We start from the raw sequence: 10,100 nt of genomic DNA on the forward strand, positions 1-10,100 counted from the left end.
CATGATCTACTCCAGCAATCAGCACAGTATGGCCCATAGGCCAAACCTAGCCCATCCCTTTGTTTCTGTAAATAAAATGTTATTGCCATGCAGTTGAGTTTATTAGTCTTCTTTTTTTTTAAATATTGTCTATGGTTGCTTTTGCATCACAGCAGCAGAGTTTAGCAGCCACAACAGAGACCATATGGCCTGAAAAGCCTAAAATATTTACTCTATAGCCTTTTACAGAAAAAGGTTTTTGACCTCTAATTGACATTGTCACCATGTATTCATCCAACATATATTTACTGAACATATGTTATTAACTAGGTTTGTTTCAGGCACTGAGGATATAGAGGTGAACCAAAGAGACAGGCCTCTGCAATCATGGGACATATATTTGAAGGGAAATGGCTAACAATAAGCAAGCATACAAGTAAATAATTAATAAAATAATTTCAGAAAGTCACCTATGCTGTGAAGAAAATAAAGTGGATGCAATGATAGAAAACAACAGTCAGGAGGCACCACCAACGGATTAGGCGTCAGGAAGGGCTCTCTGAGGAGATGACATTCAGCTGAGACCTCAATGAAAATAATGAAATGATGAAAGGAACGAGATGTGCAAAGTTCATGGGAAGGAAAGGACCTTGATTTTTCCTAAAGGCGTAAACAGGGCCAGTGTGGCTGGAGCAAAGTAAGGACTGGGAAGATATGAAGCCCTAGCTAAACGTTTGTGAGACTCCTGATCGATGACAAATGGTATTCTTTCATTTCCACTGTGTCTCATAGAAGGAAATGATATTGATTAAAGGTTGCTTAGTATTCTTTTGTGTAGTAATGATTTATGTTGGTTGTAGTACAAGCATAAATGATTTTTACATCAAGGGTGAGAAAATTAAGAATTTCTGATTAAAATGAAAAAAAGAGCAAGATTTATGTCCCGTTTAGATGCAAGGTTGAAATATTGCTCCTTACTCATCACCTTGATCAGGCTGTTTAAGGTGGCAGAGTTAAGCTAGACCTTAAAATTTTCCTCTCCCCTAAACCTAGCGACATGAACAAGTACAAAATAAAACAGAAAACAACTCAAAGACTATTATAATTAAGCAATGGAAGGAGCTGATGACTTGAACATGAGCGAGAAATGAGTTGTAAGAATATGTACAATTTTCCTTCTATATTTTTTATGTAGAAAAGTGTTTGGTGTAGGTGAATATTGGAGGGTTTGATGGTTTGTTGAGAAGAGGAAAATGTATTAATAAAACTGAAAATTCTCATTAAGAATCATCAACTTAGGGGGCTGGTCCAGTGGCATAGCAATTAATTTCACATTCCGCTTCAGTGGCCTGGGGTTCACAGGTTCAAATCCTGGGTGTGGACATATGCACCACTTGTCAAGCTATGCTGTGGCAGGCATCCCACATAAAATAGAGGAAGATGGGCATGGATGTTAGCTCAGGGCCAGTCTTCCTCAGCAAAAAGATGAGGATTGGCGGGAGATGTTAGCTCAGGGCTAATTTTCCTCAAAAAAACAAAAAAGAATCAGCAACTCAGGTGCTCGCTTTGGCAGTACATATACTAAAATTGGAAGGATGCAGAGAAGATTAACATGGCTCCAGTGCAAAGATCACATGCAAATTCAAGAAGCATTCCATGCTTTTAAAAAGGGATAAAGGAATTAAATAGACATTTCTCTAAAGATGATATACAAGTGTCCAAAAAGTATATAACAAAATGCTCAACATTACTAATCATTAGGGAAATGTAAGTCAAAACTACAATGAGATATCACCTCACACCTATCGGTATACCTACTATAAAAAAAATCAGGAAATAACAAATGTTAGTAAGGATGTGTAGAAATTGGAACTCTTGTGTACTGTTGGTGGGAATAAAAAATGGTGCGACTGCTATGGAAAACAGCATGGAGTTTCCTCAAAAAATTAAAAATAAAACTACTACATGATCTAGCAGTTCCACTTCTATATCCAAAAGAATTGAAAGCAGGATTTTGAAGAGACATTTGTACACCGATATTCAGAGCACTATTCACAACAGCCAAGAGGTTGAAGCAACCCAACTGACATCAATGGAAGACTGAATAAACAAATGTGGTATGTACATACAACAGAATATTATTCAACCTGAAAAAAGGAAGGAAATTCTGGTACATGCTACAATAGGGATGCATCTTGAAGACATTATGCTTAGTGAAATAAGCCAATCAAAAAGACAAATGGTGTATGATTCCACCTATATGAGGTGTTTAGAGCAGTCAGATTCATAGAGAGAGAACATAGAATGGTGGTTGCCAGGGGCTGATGAGAGGGGAGAATGGGGAGTCACTGTTTAATAGGTATGAAGTGTGGGTTTTACAGAATGAAAAGAGTTATGCGGATGGGTGGTGGTGATGGTTGCATAACAGTGTGAATATTCTTGATACTTGTTAAGTAAATGTTATATCATGCATTTTTTTACCACAATAAAAAAAATACAGAAGTATCAACAACTTGTAGAGAGGAAGAAGACAAGGTGTCAACAGATTTAGAACAGAGCTTGGGCGATGGCAGATCAGGCAGCAGAGCTAAGTACAGTTTACTTGTTAAGACCACATGGAAATGTCATGTAGATTTAAAGAATCTATCACTCCTCAGGTGGGGTAAAGTGATGAAGAATATAGAAAATTTTGCCCTCTGCAACTACTCGAATTGAAAAGACTAAAAACTGTTTTCCCTGACTTTTAAGAAAGGGCAGATACTAAACACCTGTACACAGATTCTTGTCTTCCCCTTTTCAAGTGTGTTGAGATCCAGCAGGTTGAAATTAACAAAAGGTGACAACACAGTAATTTATGATTCGACTTTCTTTTATGCTTTAAAAATAAGTTCATTTATATTCTTATCTGATACAGCATTATCCGTACCACTTTAAAGATAAACAAACTGAGGGTCAAGACACTAAAGAAATATAAGTGATAGGACTTACCAGTGGAGGACCTGACTGAGTACTCGGTACTACCACACTACGTTTCTTTTCTGTAACTCCTTTCAGAACTAATGTTCTCCATGCATCTACATGTGCTTTGGAAATGCAGAGGAAAAAAGGTGCCAAATCATGGAAGCAGTTACTTACAAACTCACTTAAACCATCTCTTTTCCACATGGCCCTCCCAGAGAGTTCACTCTTTACTGTTTTTCTCAGCATTGGCTGTAGCCAAATGGCTGTGCTGCAGTAGACAAAGCCCCGCCTTGGAAGGCAAGAAGATGGGGATTCATTACCTGGTTCTGCCAAATGCCAAGTACATTGGCATAGGCAAGATGCAATCACTGCAATTAAGTTTTCTCATCTGTAAAATGATTCCGTGTACCTCATAAGCTTGTTGCAACAGTTAAATGGAGTAACAACGTGCAAGAACTCTAAACAATAAAATGCTATACAAACATAGGCTATAATTGTCACCTAAGTCCTCATAAATCTGAGAAGAAGACCATTAACCAAGAGTCAGAGAACACAAAGAACACTTTCTAAAAATCCTAAAAATAGGGTCTTTCAAAGCATTACTATTGAAATACAGTAAACATTCTTAGATTAAAATATTAAGATTTTCATTTATTAATTTATTTTGAAAATAGTAGGGGAATAAGAGAGATCTTCTGCCCCAGAATACTCAGTGTTCTAGGTCTTAAATTCTCATCAGGGAAATATTTCTTTCCTTCTTCTATGCATAAGAAATTATAATTTATAATCATGAAATTTCATAGTTGACTCAATATTTTATTTATAGATAACAATTAAATAATGAAAACCTTGATTCCAAGAGATTGTGTTTTGCTTAATGCTGGAAGATCAGGGGCCAATTTGGATTCTAATCATTTCTGTAGATGATTTTGATCAAGTTTTTCAAGGTTTATAACTTTATTTTTAAATTTTTTTGCATAGGACAACTTGTTCCTGCCTTAGTTTGGGTTCTTCACAAACAGTGCTTGAGACATGGATTTGGGTGCAGTGCGTTTGTTTGGGAGGTAATTGCAGACCGCAGAGTGAGAAGATAGGATAATGAAACAGGAAGGGAAGAAGGCAGTGAAAGATGCATCCCTGAGCGAGATTCTATGGTAGATAACTAAAGCTCAGTCATCCTGGGGCTTGTCCAAGGAACCACGCAGGATGCATCTCAAAATGATCCCTCCAAAGGGAGGAAAGTTTAGGTATTAATTCACTTACTCCTGTCTCCTGAGGGTTGAGGATTGCTCCCATGCCACATCTGCATGCAGGCTGAATGGCTTTGTAAGGCTTTAGGGACAATCTTAAAGGTAAGAAAGCAGAGCCACCATAGCATGCACTTGTGGGGAGGAGATGGCACAGTGCACTGAAACAAGGGGGTTGACTGAATGTGGTGTAGACATAAAAATATCTCCTATGTTATTGGTTTCTATGAGGACCTAGTAAATTGATATGAACATACTTAGAACAGTGTTTGGCAAATTGTGAACACCACAGCAACTGGGGCTTTTACTAGACTAAGAGATTTGTTTATAGACACTAATTGGCAATGCTTTTACTCTGGCCCCCTGATGCTTATTCTTTTCTTTTCTATACCTTCTCTCCTGTATTCTAGTGGTAAGTATATCTTTCCATGCCTTGCATATAAATATCTCTGTGTGAACATGATCACTCTTCCCATGCCATTAGCATTTTATAAAATTTATTATCTCATCTATGTTGTCTCATTTAAATGGCAACCCATTTGAAAAACTAGATCAAGTGCTTCATTCAATTTTGCATAATTGTGAGGACATAGAATAATTTTATGTATAGGAAGATGTTTAATAAATATTACGTATTTCAACATGGTTATAAAGTGAGTGTCTTTTACTTGCCCTCACCGTTGAGTTTTACCAGTGTTAAAAACACATGGCCTTATTACTTCAATGAAAATTCAAATTCATAGCTCCCATTAGCATTGCAGACAACTTCTGGCTGAGTTTCCCTGGATATTATTGGAAGTTCAGATCTTTTAATGAGCTTAATACGGGAAGAATTTTGGCATTCACATAAACTACTGCCCCTTTCCTGGCCTAGGGCTAGAGAGAAAATAGTCACCATTACAAACTGGTGAGATAACTTCAAAGATACTTAACTGTCAGAAAAGCCATTATCTAATACGTAATCAACAAATGCACAGTCACTTTCAGTATATTTCAATGCTAATTTTAACTTGCTGGACACAACTTTCTCTCGGTCTCCTACCACATGAAAAGATCCATCTAATTCACTTTTCTCCTTAGCTCATTGGCTTTTAAATTTTTGGACCACATCTGAGCCCATTCTTTGGAGAGATTCTCTACTTCATCAATCTACATTCATTCTGCAGCCCAGTCTTCTCTCTTGAACTTCAGACGCATGTAATTGAATATATTCTTAATATCTCCACATTTAGTGCTGTGGTAGGTTATTTTAAAAAAACAACAACTGTTAGTACTTCCCCGGCTTTGCATACTTCTTTGCAACGCAGCATTGATGGTCCCATCAAGAGGCTGAATCTTCCTCTTTGCCCCATTGAATCTGAGTTGAACTTGTGACTTGATTTCACCAGTTGCATGTAGTGGAAGGGACATTGTGGAAGTTGAAAGCTGAGAACTCAAAAGACCTGCCTCTTGCTGCCCTGAAATTTCCACAGAATAAAAGCCTGTGCTAGTCTACTGAAGGACAAGATCACGTGGAGGAGAATGATCGATCCCATTTGACATACCGTAGATCAATCAACCCTCAATTAATCCTCCAGCCTATTGCAGGCAGATGAGTGATACATGTGAGGCCAGCAGAACGTCTCAGCTGAGCTCAGCCTGAATTGCTGACACAGAGATTCATAAGCAAATAAGACACTAAGTTGTTATTGTTTTTAATTTAATTATTTTATTGAGGTCATATTGGCTTATAACATTGAGTAATTTCAGGTGCACATTATTATATATCAGTTTCTGTATAGACTGTATCATGTTCACCATTAACAGTCTAGTTTTATCTATCAATACATATGTGCCCCTTTAGTGTTTTGGCTCTGTCGCCCACCCTCTCCCCCTCTGGTAACCACTAATCTGTTCTCCTTATCTGTGTGTTTTTTTACCTTCCACATATGAGTGAAATCATACAGCATTTTTCTTTCTCTGTCTGGCTTATTTCTCTTAGCATAATACTCTCAGGGTCCATCCATATAGTTGCAAATTGCAACTTTTTTATGGCTGAGTAGTATTTCATTGTATCTATATACCACGTCTTCTTTACCTATTCATCTGTTGGTGGGCATTTGGGTTCCTTCCATGTGTTAGCTATTGTGAATAATGCTGCAATGAACATAGGCATGCATAAATGTCTTTGAATAGTTGATTTCACGTTCTTTGGATAAATATCCAGTAATGAGGCAGCTGGAGCATATGGTATTTCTAGTTTTAACTTTTTGAGAAATCACCATACTGTTTTCCATAGTGGATGTTCCAGTTTGCATTCCCACCAGCAGTATATGAGGGTTCCCTTTTCTCCACATCCTCTCCAACATTTGCTATTTTTTGTTTTGTTAATTATAGCCATTCTGATGGGTGTGAGGTGCTATCTCATTGCAGTTTTGATTTGCATTTTCTGAATAATTAGTGATGTTGAACATCTTTTCGTGTGCCTGTTGGCCATCTGTATATCTTCTTTGGAAAAATAAGACACCAAGCTTTATAGTGGCTTGTTATGTAGTAATAGATCTCTGATACAAAGTTGAAGAGATATTGCTAATTTAACACAAATAAAACTGAACCTTTGGTTTTATCCCCGAACCTAGTACTTCAGTTTCCCCTTTATGAGCAACTTTGGTCACTTCTACCTTCTAATTCCTCAAGCCGGAAATCTTATAGGAATCCTTGCACCCTTTCTTTCCCTCATGTCCAAACCATCAACAACTCTCATTAGCTCTTCCGTAGTACCCAAAATTGGAGCACTTCTCTCTCTTCTCCATTGCTTGTATCTCCCTTCAAGGCATTATCATCTCATGGTCAGATGATTGCAGTTAACTCCTAAACTGTTTCTTTGCTTCTGCCTTGATCCCCTGCAATCTATTTTCCTCATAGCAGTGTGAGCAATCTTTTAAATCATAAATTGTGCCAGGTTCTTTCTCTGACCAAAAGTCCTTCAATGAAAACAGTTTTTGGTTCCTCAAAAGATTAAACACACGTTACTATATAACCAGGCAATTCTGCTTCTAGGTACATGTCCAAAATAATTGATAACTCATGTTCAAACAAAAACTGTACATGAATGTTCATGGCAGCACTATTCACCATAGCCAAAAGGTAGAAACAACCCAGACGTCCATCAATAGATGAATGGAAAACAAATTGGGATATATCCATTAATGAAATATTTTTCAGCCATAAAAAGAAAGGAAGTACTAACACATGTTAACACATGGATGAAGTTCAAAAACAGTGTACTAAGTGAAAGAAGCCAGTCACAAAAAGTCACGTATTATAAGACTCCATCTATATGAGATATCCAGAATACGGAAATCCACAGAGGCAGAATACAGAGTGATGGTTGCTGGGGGCTGAGGGTAGGAGGGAATGGGGGAGTAACTGCTTCTTGTATTCAGGCTTTTAGGTTGGATTGATGAAAATGTTTTGAAGCTAGATAGAGGTGGCAATTACACAATATTGTAATGTACTAAAGTCGCTGAATTGTTCACTTTAAAATGGTTAATTTTAAGTGATGTGAGTGTCACTTCAATAAAATAAAATTGCTTCAGCGCCAGCCCCATGGCATAGTGGTTAAGTTTGGCATGCTCTGTTTCACAGCTGGGTTCACGGGTTTGGATCCTGGGCACAGACCTAAACCACTTGTCAGTCACGTTGTGAGAGCAATCCACACACATAAAGCGGAAGAAGATTGGCACAGCTGTGAGCTCAGGGCTTATCTTTCTCAAGCTAAAAAAGAGGAAGATCAACAACAGATGTTAGCTCAGGGCTAATCTTCCTCAGCCAAAAAAACAAAAGTAAAAAATAAAAAATTGCTTCAGTGGGTTCTCATGTCACTCAGAGAAGCAGTTAAAAACCTCAGAAAGACACACCTGTTCCTATGGGGTTTAGCCTCCACTTCGACCCTTCTTGCTCTCTCTTCTCCTGCCACTTAAGTCTCCTTGTTATTTGTTAAACATTTCTTGTATTCTCTTGTCTTAAGATTGATGCATTCCTGATTTCTTTTGTCTAGATTGCTCTTTCTCTAGATATTAATATAGCTCACTCTCTACTACCTTTAAACTATTCAGATAGAGTAGGTTATTTTTTTCTTTAATTTTGATGTTTTTCTTTTTCCAGTCTATTGAATCTGTAATAGAAGGGACAGCAGTAGTATGCATAATGCCAAAGGGTTGGTAATGCCTTGGTCCATCTGGACAATTTTTCTTCATCCTAAGTAGGTGAAAAATGATCTAAGCTGCCCAAATCTCTCAAGAAAGAGAATATGAGACCTCCAAAGACAAACTTCTACAAATTGAAGGTAAAGGTCACAAGGGAAGGCTGATTTTCTCACAAGGCTAATAATGTGCCAGATGTTTGGGATATTTGTTGTTGTGGTGATGGGAGAGAGATGAATTGGGACAGGATTTTGAATATTGCATTAAGTATTTTAATTTTGTCTTACTCAGTTCCACTCTCTTAAGAAAGGCTATAAACTTTCTAGATCCTGATTACATTGTACTGTCAAACACCATGTCACCATTAAAATTTTCTTAATCCACATGAGATTTGGTTTTCTATTGTTCCCCTAGAAACTCAGAAGAGCTACTGAGAATAAGCATTGGCCCCAGAGGAGTTAACATAAAATGTTTCTCCTGAAGTAAGCCAAAGATAAGTAAAGGTTTAGTATCTGCAACCCCGCCCATATTAAGCGGGGTCTTACTAGAAGATAAACCCGGAAACAAAAGCTGGAAATTGGTTCGAGTTGCAATGGAGAATCTATCTAACTTACAAGCAGGGAGAATCCAAATCTACCTCATAAGATAGATCTCAATACCTACATTAATAGTTTTACATGCATCCTTTCTCTCTATTTTTGTTTCTCAGTCTTTTTGTCCCTCTACTGATAAAGACATTACATAAATTCCCCAAGATATTTAAATGTTTATTTGGATGAAAAACCGCTTGTTTCCACACCTTGGTAAGCATAGCAAGCATTATCAGTACGTAATTTGTGGACAGGTAGTAAACCAACTCCGAATTCAGGGAGAATGATGGTGCCTGTGCCCACAAGTCACAGGATTTATAAGGAATGAAGTCCCGTATATTCAGCGATCCTCTTTCCATCTAGAAATCTTCTTCCACCTTCAAGACAATTTACTCTGTTTGACTAGATATCAAGACACCCAGCTCTAATTTAGAATAAGTATTGCTCTTCCCATGTGTCCAGTTTCCACTTGATTTTTTAAAATTTCTTGACTAAAACAAAATATTTCAACTTTTGAAGTAGTTCTTGTGTATGATGGTGCTTATATAACATCCTGTATATGGAGAGAGCTTTTCTTTAAACCCGGGCCTGTGGCTGATCTGAATGCTGATCATCAGATTACCAATGAGATCTCCACACAGAGAGAACAACAGCTAATTTCCCTATTCATTTGTAATCACTCATTTTGTATATGCATATGCAGGTTAATTTTTCATGAAAAGTGCACATTGGGCCTATTCGACAATTATTCCTTTGCTCTAAAATTCATTTGAAAGAAAAAGGAAAAAAATCAAGCTTTTAAACATATGTGCCATGAGTATAACCAGCAGCATTTTAAAGAATTTAGCTCATTATTGGCTTCTAAAATATATGAAAAACAACAAGTAAATTATTGGAGCAAAGAAGCAAGGACACTTTGTTACCTAACTAGCAGGCGTCTAATAAATGTTTCAATACATTTAAAAAAATTAAGGATCACTTTGGACATAACATTTAGGCATTTAATAAATATTTGATGAATGAATAAATGCAAGAATAAGTGGAGTATTGCTTCAGTATGTTTCTCGTGATCAGAGACTGATTTCTCCTGATTTCATTCTCTTCAATCATGATAACATTCTCTGTGGTATGGCTCACAT

General features: G+C 37.2%; 1 non-coding gene across 1 annotated transcript; it reads left to right on the top strand.

Annotated features, from left to right (window-relative positions):
- Positions 1-1,536: 1,536 nt before the first annotated feature.
- Positions 1,537-1,643, top strand: LOC123279738 (U6 spliceosomal RNA). Its single transcript, XR_006518001.1, has one exon. It is a non-coding gene; the product is annotated as a U6 spliceosomal RNA (small nuclear RNA).
- Positions 1,644-10,100: the final 8,457 nt, after the last annotated feature.

The sequence above is a fragment of the Equus asinus genome, chromosome 21 (assembly GCF_041296235.1).
Source record: "Equus asinus isolate D_3611 breed Donkey chromosome 21, EquAss-T2T_v2, whole genome shotgun sequence".
Taxonomy (NCBI): Eukaryota; Metazoa; Chordata; class Mammalia; order Perissodactyla; family Equidae; genus Equus; species Equus asinus.